This window comes from Schistocerca serialis, chromosome 1, assembly GCF_023864345.2.
Source record: "Schistocerca serialis cubense isolate TAMUIC-IGC-003099 chromosome 1, iqSchSeri2.2, whole genome shotgun sequence".
In the NCBI taxonomy this organism is placed as follows: Eukaryota; Metazoa; Arthropoda; class Insecta; order Orthoptera; family Acrididae; genus Schistocerca; species Schistocerca serialis.
In genome coordinates this window covers 278,643,145-278,655,474 of record NC_064638.1, presented here as the reverse complement: position 1 = coordinate 278,655,474, position 12,330 = coordinate 278,643,145, and positions in this window count along the sequence as shown.

The window sequence follows — 12,330 nt, the reverse complement described above, 5'->3', positions numbered from 1 at the left end:
ATTTCCCTAACCGGAAGGCGAAATCAACTATACTGCGTGCAACGTCCTTGAAGGTTGATTCGCGGGATCAGATACCATCTGGCTCAGGAAAACTTTTCTGGATGACCGTTGCCCCCGAGGTACCTACAGATACAGTATGTCTAATAGAGCCATTAGAGGAAAATGAGGAATTAGATGTATCACATTGTTTTGTATGTAGAAGTGTTGTACGGGTTCAAGACGTTGAGGGAGAAAGAAAAGTACTGGTACATATTGACAAATTCGGAGTGGAGGACAAAGTGTTGCGTAAGGGAATATTAGTAGCTACAGTCAGTACTTTTGAAGAAGAAGATTTCATTTGGTCAGATACTGATAATGGTCAGAAACCAGACGCCTATAAAACCGCATTACGCCAGAAGATTGAGCATTTGAAAGGAAATGACAGAGACACGATAGAAGCAGTTTTAGTTGAGTTCCAAGATTTATTTAATGTAGAAGGTCCATTTCCAGCAACAGATATCACACAGCATAGGATCCCAACAGGAAATAGCCCCCCAGTTTATAGGAAGCCTTATAGAGTTGCGCATCACTTACAGCCAGTACTGGATGAATTTATAGAACAGCATCTAAAAGATGGAATTATAGAATATTCTGATTCGCTTTATAATTCAAATATCGTAATTATTCCAAAGAAGTCTCCCGACGGTACGAAACGATATAGATTTTGTTGTGACTACAGACACCTTAACAAACAAACTATCTCAGATGTTTATCCTCTTCCAAACATTACAGATATCATTGACAGTTTGGGTAACAGTAAATACTTTTCAGCGATCGATCTACATAGCGGATATCATCAATTGGAAGTTGCTCCTGAAGATAGGCATAAAACAACATTTTCTACCCCTGGAGGCCACTGGTAATTTAAAAGAATGTCCTTCGGTTTGAAAAATGCACCAGCAACTTTTCAAAGACTACTCGATGGAGTATTGCGAGGACTCAAAACTCAGCAATGTTGTGTATATCTAGACGATATTATTGTTTTCTCCAAAGACATTAATGAACATGCTGTGCGTCTGCGTAATGTTTTTCAGAGACTTAGAAAAGCTAAATTAACATTAAATATGGAAAAATGTACTTTTGCATTGACAGAGGTTACGTACCTAGGGCATGTCATTAGTGAAAAAGGAATTAAGACAGATCCTCGATTAATTTCGGCAGTAAAGGACTTCCCAACACCACAACGCGTTAAAGAAGTACAAAGTTTCATTGGTCTCGCATCGTATTACCGAAAATATGTTCAAAATTTTGCTGAAATTGCCCGACCCTTAACCCAGTTATTGAAAAAGGGTGCTAAATTTCATTGGTCTGAAGATTGTGAATCTGCATTTCAAACCCTTAAAGATAAGTTAACACACAGTCCAGTATTAACCTACCCAGATTATAATAAAGAATTTATTTTATCCTGTGACGCAAGTGGTCATTCAGTAGGAGTTGTTTTGAGTCAGAATATTAATGGCGCGGAACACCCCATAGCCTACGCTTCGAGACAACTAACAACGGCAGAAAGAAATTATTCCACAACGGAGAAAGAATTGTTAAGTGTTATTTATGGCATCAAATACTTTAAATGCTACTTGTATGGTAGAAAATTCAAGGTTATTACAGACCACGCAGCTTTAAAATGGTTGCTTGGATTAAAGGATCCATCTAGTCGTCTTAGCCGTTGGGCCCTATGTCTTTCCGAAATGGATTTCGAAGTTATCCATAAACCAGGCAAAAAAACACACGAATGCAGATTTCTAAGTCGGAAAATAGCACTTTTGGAAGCAACAGGCCGAGATACTGAGGACTGGAGAAAGGCACAAGATGCCACTTCATCAAATCCCTGTTCACTGGATACCACACTCTTAACTGGTGTACTTCAATGGTTACTTTTCAGCATTAGTGTATTAATTTTGTTTATTGTACTTCACTCTTTACTAAACAGCCTCATGTTAAAATAAACAATACTGTAGAATAGATATTCTTGCATTAGTATAGGGTAGATTAAACAGGTGTTGCTACGTAATTTTCTAAGTGAACTTCTATTCTTGTTTATTCATTGTCATCAATATTTGTTACACTTATTACAACCATTTATGTGTGAACTATGTGATTCATGAGCATACATTGCTTTAGTAAAGTGATAAAGTATTTTCAACATACTTCATGTGAAGCGTGTGTAATCTTCTAAGTCGAGAGTTTTCATTGCTTGTGTTAGTGCTTTTGCCGTGTGAAGAGTGGAGGAATGTTGAGTGGTAAATTCGAGGGCGAATTTCTCCGAAGGGTGGAGGAATGTTGAGTGGTACTTAAGTAAATTAGTGAAATCAAAGTGAACTAGAAATTAGAATATAAATGAAAAACTTGGTTTAGTTTAGAGAGTTACATACTGGCATTCAGCGGGCAGAACAGAAGAGACAATGACCGTGAAGTCAGCAAGTTCCACATAAGTGGGCACTGTCGATTCAGCCGTCAGGGCATCGCCCGACCGGCTCACGTGTTTCTCAGTTGTCGCATGTGAGCAAAGGCCCTCGCCTACATCCCAAGAGTCAATGACCGACGTTAAGAAGATTCTTCGAGAAGCTTTTCAACGTGACAGAAGAGGCAATGGTCGTGACGTCATTCACCTCCAGTGAACTGAAGTGAATAAATACGCGAGACGCAGTGGGCCCGACAGACGGAGACGAAGACGGAGACGGAGACGAGGACAGAGACGGAGATGGAGATGAGCGACGAAGAAGTGAAGAAGCGTAGCAGTTGTTTTAAGTCAGTTTCGGTGCTGAAGACCGTCATGCAAGAAGAGACTACATCATGCACAGACGCACCAAGTCTGCCGCTGTAATGGAATAGCAAGCAGCAGCCTCAGCGCCAGAAGACAGAAGTTAAAAGGTATTTGAAGTCTGATTTTTACGTACCCGGGTGACTTGTGAGTACGGGAAGGAGACGGCCTCACATCAGCAGTCACCTGTGAGCTGGGATGAAGATCTGACAGCCGAAGACTGGCAAGCGGGAGTCCATGGTTCGAGACCGCGACCCTGGCCTTCCCCCGCCGTGCCGCTCCGCTGGCCGACGCACAACACACGCGGCCGCTTAGAGAAGAGAAACACTGGGACGCCACATCCAAGGTATCACCATCCGATGCACGACTTCGCTCGCAATAATTAAACGGGCCACTTTGCGCTGCGCGTCTCCAGTCAGCTGGGCGAGACGGCGACACGAGATACACACCGCTACGCGTAATCAGACGCCGCCGCCGCTGCCGCAGCAGAAGGCTACGCAAACGACACGGCTGCCGCTCTCCGAACCAGAATGTCCAGTAAGATACAGTTGTACAAAACTTTCAATAAAAGTTATCTTATGTAAAAATACTGTTTCATTCTACCTCATACCCGAGCCAAGGAAGAACTCACCCTGCCCACATGTTGTTAAGAGAGAAAAATTGATTAATTTAATATTTTCACCCTGACAGAATGCTTTAGAATGCTCATCCTGACAACTGACAGCATCAAAAGAGAGAACCCAGTTACATTTAGTGACAGAAGTGTTACATTTAGTATCACAATGTTACAGCTGTAAAGATCCCATGCACAACAATCTGAGCAGTCCTGCTATGAAAAGGCATGGCACCCCAGACCATCACTCCTGGTTGTCAGGCTGTATGATGGGTGACAGTCAGGCTGGTACCCCACAGCTGTTCAACACATCTCCAGACTCATTTTTGGCCCTGAGTCTCATTGACTGGAGTAGGATTGTCTTCATTAATGAGGCCTGCTACAAACTGAGCCTCAATGACCAGTACTGGCAGCCAGTGAAGGAGGAATTAAGGAAGTTCATGTATATCTTCAGACTCCCCCAGCTAGTATGTGTAATGCTAAAGTGTTCAAATACTTGTTTAATTAGCTCAAGATAACTGCTGAAGCTCAGCAGTCATAATACAGAACCTTCAGATTCGTAACTAAGGCTGCGTATATCAGGTAAGAATTTTCATTGGTGTTTACTGGCTAGAGCTTATTTATCAGTTATGCTAAGACCCCTATAATGTCATTAATTATAAGGTAATAAGACATGCTATAGGAATAGCACAGTGGTGAGGTAATCGATGTGAGCCACCATAAGGCACAGTTTCATTAATAACAAAAAATAAATGCCACATTTTAAAATATTGTTAGTGTTCAAATAACTCCTTAGTCCACTGCTGTTTCTCATATATACATTAATGACTTGCCCTTCTTGTACAAAACATGTAAGTTCACTGTATTTGCTGACAATACTAGCAATGAGATAAACAACAAACATTCCATTGTTCTTGTGTAGAGGATGATGCAATTCAGATGCTATTTACCACTTAATATACATTTTTTCTACAAAATTAATACATATATGAAGCCACGGATAAACAACATTAATGCCAAAAACATATCATACGTTACTTGGATTAAAGGGAAAGATAAAATGAATTTATGATATCATTGGAAGAACAGTTATTTCAAGAGATAGCATTAAACTGATTTTATGTCTTGGATGAGAAAATTTGAAGATGCTTCTAATGACTGAACAAACATTACGATAATAACCACAAAAACCTCTAAAACCTAGAAAGTGTTCAAAAGAATGGCTTATACTGCATAATACTATTGTTATTCCAAAGATATGTAAGGTAAAAGGGGGGTCTGTTAATATAAAATCCTACCCAGAGCATTAATGAACAACTAAGAAGGAATTATAACAATATACCTCCCCCTTCATCTTTGTCTACCCTTATCCTCACAACACTTGGCTCTCTCTCATCCTAGGATCTGAGAGACCTCCATTTCCTTTTAAACCACTGGCACTTTATCCTCGTCAAGGAAGGAACTAACAGTTCCAAAAGCTATGATAATGTCATCACTTTTACTCTGATGTGTGTCTGTCACAAATCCTTAACATTTGCCTCCTGAATGTAAGTACTGGCCAGAACTCCATCTCCTATCTGTTAGTATACCATTATAAGGCAGAGCATTATTAATTAATGAGAAATATAATGGGATAGTGAGTGCAGTCCCAGCAGTATAAATGAACAGTTTATGAAACCTTGGGAGCATACACAATGAAAAGAGTGTATTCACAATAAGGAATAATATCTACTTACAGATGTGCCACATAGATAAATATCGAGTCCATTCTTGTTCTTGTAGTATATAAATTATCTGCCATCATATATCCAAGACATAGAAATAGTTCTATTTGCAGATGATGCAAGTATTATAATCAAGCCTAAGAAACATCAAGCCTAAGAAACTTCCTCGTTTTAATTTTCTGAAAATTAATAACTGTTTGTCTGCAAATGGATTGTTATTGAAATTTCGTAAAACACAAAATATGCTGTTTTATAGTACACAAGGTCTGAACACATCACTGAAGAAAAGTAATGAGAGTAAATCAATAAATGAAACAAAATATTCTAAATTCTTGAGAGTTTATATTGGTAAGAAAGCGAATTGGAAGTAACATGTTACAAACATTAAATGTCCAAGTTCTGCAACTCTTGCATTATGTAGAATATATTTTGGAGATGTAAACATCAAAAAGTTGACTAGATTTTCCTATTTACATTCACTGATGTCTTAAACCATGTTATTCTGGGATAACTTGTCACTGTTGGACAGAAATGTGAATTAAGGGTGATATGTCACAGCACTCAAGAACTTTTATAGACATTTCTTTACGCAGTGGTTGGAAATCTAATGCACTCGATAGATAAAAAAGCTACTCACCAAGCAGTGGCAGGAGAACACACTTAGGAAAGATATTACATACGCAAGCTGACAGAGCCAGTGATGCCTTCTTCTGGCAGAAGAGTTGAAGGGGAAGGAAGATGTGTAAAGGAAAAGGACTGCTGAGATTAAGGAAAGATGGTAGAGTTCAGAAAGGTCACCCAGAACACTGGGTTAGAGGAGACTTACTGGATGGGATGAGAAAGAAATACCGACGGCAGCCTCACAGTATATTACATCTACGTGAGGTTTACTGATACAATCAATCACAATTCAAAAACAACAGTAACATTCATAAGTATAATAACAGAAGGAGAAATGACTTGTACTATACATCACAGAGCCTAGGAGTGGCATAGAAAGGAACAATCTGTGACATCTAACCAGTGCTGTAAAAAATTTAATAGATAACAAAGTTAACCTCAAACACAAATTCAAATCATATCTGATCTGCAACACCTTTTTCTCCATAGAATAATTTCTGAATGTATGTTAATGCCCTGTGTGTGTGTGTGTGTGTGTGTGTGTGTGAAAAGAGGAGAGAGAGAGAGAAACACTGAACATAGTTAAGTATAAATTACTGCATGCAACAAAAGAGAGAGTTTAAGGCAATCACATAAATGGTCAGCATGTTGCCATATTTTTCACTCAGAGGATGTATTATAATTATGACACAGACTTTTCCCACATCCTAGTGAGAGGTCACAATTATGATTTACAGAAGATGCAACTAAATAAAACTAAACCACATTTAGTAAAAAAAGTAGCCGTAGAATGCTTTGCTATGGCTGCTTCCATCTAAAACCTCAAGATTACTTGGTAACCAGAACATGTGCTGATAATTCTCATCTTTACCTAGAAATCAAAACACTTTGTGATACAGTCAAGGAATAAGTTTATTATTCCATTGTTGTCCACCATTGTACCACAATTTAATTTGATTTAATATGGCATCAACTGAACCTTCTGCCTGGTGAGAGCGCATCTCTTGGAAAAGCAGCAGAGGTACGACAAGAAGAATAAAATTTGGAAGTTATTAGAGTGAAATATTGAGCTGTACAAATTAACTATAAAGTTGTCTCATCAGATCTGGACTAAATATAAAAACATATACTGAGTGACAAAAACTTAAAACATCTCCCACTTTATCCATAGTAATCTGTTAACCAACACTGATTAATCATATTCAAAGTTCTGAGTGGTACCGGTGTAAAACAATAGAATATGTAAAGACTTGCTGCATAGTAGATACATTAAACAGTTGATACGAGCATAAAAGAACTAAAAATCATACATTCAACTTCCTTTGTATGCGCAAATCGATTACATGCCATGGTTGAGTGCATATATAGTCAACCACAACACCATTAAGAGGTCTATATACAACGTCCCTAAACTGGTAGCTGTCACCATTCCATTGCCATGAAAATAAATAAGAAATGATAAAGAAAGTAAAGAACAATGTCATTTTCTGTTAATGTGTTTTTATTTGAAGCTAAGAGGAAGTTTTTTACATGATCAAATCACACAATATTTTTGTGTACTACAATCACTTTAACTACGACAAACTTGTAAATAAGAGATCTAGATTTTGTTGTTGAAGATTCAATTGTATTAGGTGCTGTGGTTTTCCAGATGCTAGATTCACAAAGGTTTGGCCATGAATATTAAAATAAAATTTTAAAAAAATATTCTGTAGTAAAATAGTAATATTTTTCAAAGTAACCCTTATAAGAAACATCCCACAAGACACTTACTCTTCAGAACAGTCATGTTCAAGTTTTGATCTATAGATCACCGATTTGAATAAGTCAAACAGATTGAGGATACTTCATACTCGAATCTAAGAGATTCACTGCTGTGGAAAGATTTACGATCAACCTTTACAAAGAGACCATGTCTGTTTATGGCCTTTATAAATTCTAAACTGGGTATTGGAATGTAATTCTACAACATCACTTTTAAACATATTTTCAATATCATTAATGAGTAACATCTTAGATAAAAGACTATTTCCTAGCAAACATGGTGTAAATAATTTAATACACTGTACAGTACAAGACAGAGTATGACATACATCAATATAAAAATATTTATATTCCTTATTGATCACCCTACCAGATTAAAATTTCACTCTTTAGTAAATCTTTCTTGAATTTGCTACCAACCCATGATCATGTGATGTGTCAGCTCCAATCTTCACATTTTGCAGACAAGCTTCTCAATGAAAACTTCATTCACTATATATTTCACTTTATTTATTTAGCACTCAATAACCAAGTATAAAGGTTACCATCTGTAAAAGTACTGGTGATGATGTAACTCACTGGCATGGTGTCTACTTCATGGTATAACACATTGTGGGAGAACATACAAGTATTTTTGTGATCAGTATTATTACAATTTTATATCATTTTAACACGTGAATTAGTGGTGTAGGAAATCTATGTATATTTCCAGTCATTCTGATGTTATCGACAAACTGATATCATATAAAACCTCAGTGTCCTTTATTTTTGTCCTTTCAACAAATAAAATACTACTTTTACTATAACTGGCTTATGATGTTTTCAGAATTCATTCTGGTTGGTATGGATGAAGTCCTTCTGTTTGCAGTACCTCATTATGTTTCATCTCAAATTATGTTCTCAGATTGTACATGAGATGAATGTCAATGATACTGAACAGTAGTTTTGTGGATCGCCTCTACTGCCCTTTTTGTAGATGTATGGGCCCTGTGCGTTTTTGGTCAAGGTATCTACAGTATTTTCAGATAAGCTAACTTCTGGTACCAGAGCTCTTCTACTGATTATGCTATATGAATAACAATGTGAAAAATTATATGAAGAAGAATTATAAAATTTCAAGCAAGTAGAATTACTGGCAATAGATGAATGTAATATGTGTATAAACATTAAATGCAAGTATTAGTTTGTCATTCTGTGTCTTTGTGTTTGTTGAAGTAAAGGAGTATGGTGGTGTCATAACCAAGAGGTTAATCAAAAAATGAACCTTTCATCTGTAGGAGAGCATATGAGATCCTTAATTCATTCATCACATTCTCTAGATGCCATAAAGAAGGCAAATCATCATGGATGTGGAACAAGTCAAGGTACTGTAAAAACTTAAAACTGTAAAATGTATTTACAATAAAATATCACACACACACAGACACAATTGAGACCAGATGTGATGAAGATGATCACTGTCATATTTTGACTATAGTAAAAATCTAGAGTTTGAAGGTCACTGAGGCAAAAATGTCAAACAATATACTTTTTCAGTACTTCTCAATGTAACTGTGAATGATTTTATGACAGTGTACCTGAAATGTGATGAAGGCTCAAAGGAAAAAGCTGCAGAGAGTTGTTGCTCAATTTAAAAAAGAATAAACAAAAGAAAAATAAGCTTTGTGGCTAGTGGCTTTCTTTAGTCTTCAACAGTACAAAGTAATTTAATGTTCTATAGCTGTCACCACATGTGACAGAATTTACTAAAGTGTTCAGTTGCTACATTCTTAAATTCCTCAAACTTTCTAGAACAGAACAATAATTAGTAATTTGACAGCTAAATTGTTTTTCCAGATTTTTAAAAATGTCTCTACAGTGTTACTACTTACACATGATATTTTTATCCTTTGATATAATGTCAGAAACAGAGGTGTTCGAAAAAACTGCCTACCACTGTGTGATGTGAAACATTCATATATTCCTATTTTTGCAATAGTAAATATTGAGCTACTATTTTATTACGAACTGGAAAACCTGAACAGATAGTATGCCTCAAAGGCTGAAATACATTTTAGTGTGTTTCCATTCTTTCTTGTGTTGTAGGATGACTTCAAAGTTCAAACGTGTTTCAAGTAAACCCAAAAGACAGTATGCATTACTACGTGATATGTAGCTCTACAGTGAACACAACCACTTTCCATGAAGCTAACAGTATTCTTCGGTCCCTGAATCTAGATGTTAAAATAATCTTTAGGAAGATAATATAATGAGGTAAGTTTTTTAGTTTTCTTTTGAAGTGATAGAGAATCCCATTTCTCACTTTATGTTTACTGTGAGCTTGTTAAATATCTTTGCATTAGTGTACATAATTCTACTCTAAATGGTAGACAGAGAAGCAAGGTCAATATGAAAATTATTTTTGAGTATTTTGCTGTGATTGTGTACATCACAGATTTTTACTGTCAGCGACAAAGAACTGTTAAAGAGTAAATGTGTACATGTATTGGGGACTGATCATTAGAATACCTAGGGCTAGATCCTTACTCACTCACTCACTGTGTTCTCTAAGCCCCATCCTGAATGCAAGCTTTGAAGGATGTGGAACAAGTCAAGTTATATGTTAACAAATAGTATGCTACCAACAGCTTATGGCTAATGCCACTCTACTCAAACTGATAAGTATGGCACTTATCTGATTCTTCAAAGCAATGTTACTGCTTCCCATGGATAAAGTCATGTAATTTTTCCTCACCTCTTCTTGTGTGTAGTCATGTAATGTTGGCATCTGGAAACATCATATTGCTGCTGAGGTATAGCACATATCATGTTTGTGTACGGTGGTTTAATCATAACGTATTTAACTACAAAGGTTAATACACAATATATACAGCTTAGAATTCTTATTTGAGGTGAACATCAGTAAAACCAACCTGCAGGGATAGATTCCAGACTGGAAATGGAGGAAAAAGGTCCTATCGATATGTGTCCAGATATGCATTGTTGCCACGGCAAATGGCACTGACGAATGACAGTTCCTCTGACCATGTGCCATCTGTTCCTTGTGTGTTGCAGGCTGTGTGATTGACACAGCATAATGTAAGCAGAAGAATGGTCCAGTATTCACGTCGGGAACAAGTCGAGATAGTGTTTGTGTACAGCCAGGCAGATGGAAATAGCTGAGAGGCAGCATGGCTACACCAAAACAAGTACCCTCACAGACACCAAGGACATTACACTACGTTTCAAGCCCTTTATGAGTGTTTGTATGCCCAAGTGTCCTTTCCGACAGACAAACATGCAGGGGAGCGATGAACTATGTATACACCAGATTTGGAGGACCGGGTTGTACAGGATATTGACATGAACCCTGGTACAAGCTCTAGGCAAGTGGCCTACCAATGTTGAGATAGCCGAAGTACGATTATGTGTGCCCTGCATGGATACCACTATTATGCTTATCACCTGCAATCGCATGGAGGCCCTTTAAACATTTGTTGTGACATGGATGCGATGCAGCTCTGTACTCTGTTCCAGGATAATTTGCTGTTGATGCCCATACGCCCTCCATTTCCGGACATATGTTCTTAGGACTTTTTTCCCCCTATTTCCAGTCTAGAATCTGTCCACATAGTTTGTCGGTATATTACTGTTCAGCCCCAATAGCTCTATCCCACAACTTGTAAACTTGTTTTATTAAATAAAATTTTGGAGGGTTGGGTAAGGAAATACAATGCATTGCTTATTCTCCTGCATGCTCAGTTAACATGTCTTTCCCATCATAGATTGCCATCTAGGTGCAGACCAAACAATTTAAAGCCTTTATTGCCTGTATACAGGATTCCACAAATATCTCCTACACATTTGTGGCACGAGTTGCCTGCTTTCAACAACAATAACTGTGATTCTGTGGTATTTACTTTTAGGCATTAGTTACTAAAATATTTAGCCACCTCAGATATCCCATGTGCTGAAAAATATGTTATTAGTTATCTTTTGAGTTATAAAGAATCCCATTTCTAACTAATACTTTCATCATCAAATAAGCAACTAAACATACAGAAAATGTTTCTGAACTCAAGCATTTGGGAAGTTTTCAGTTTGTGTGACTTTGAACTGAGGTTCTGTATATAATATATCCCGTGTGGAGTAATTGACGTGGTCAGAAAGGCATTAAATTGTCATTACTGCTTCCATATACAAAAAAGACAAAAAGGAAGGAATATTTTCTTAGTGAACGGCTTAGAATTTGATTTTTCTGGGCAATGTTATAGTTGTACCTCCCCCATATTTTTACGTAGCTTATTAACACATTTGGCCTTGGAAGATAATAGACATTTTGAAATTATGGTACGTATATTATTATTGTGATATTTCAAAGTAAGGAAGGTGCATGAGCGTCGAGTAAATTCAATGCTAAATCTGTCGGTCTGTTAATTGATTGGAGACCTCCAATCGCTGACAAATTAACAATTTGTGTGAGGTAATAAAAAGGGAAGGTAATCGTCGCCATGGTAGCATTAATCGTTGTTGTTGCTGTTGTTGTTGTTGCAAGGAAGAGTGTCGAAGCTCCCACGACATCGTACCTCCCCATGAAATACCTTTAAAATTGCATTATATAAACAGACTTGCCGTTTTCAAAGTGATTTTGAGAACGTTATGAAATTTAAGAATAGAAATAGAGTTTTTATATTTTAAAACAAATTAGCTGCAAGCTAATAAATTTTGTACGAAAGCAAAGGCATAAATAAGACATTACGAAGTTATTTGACCATAATTAGGCGCTGTAAATATCGTACTTCAGTGCCTCATTTACAGTTTCGTCAATT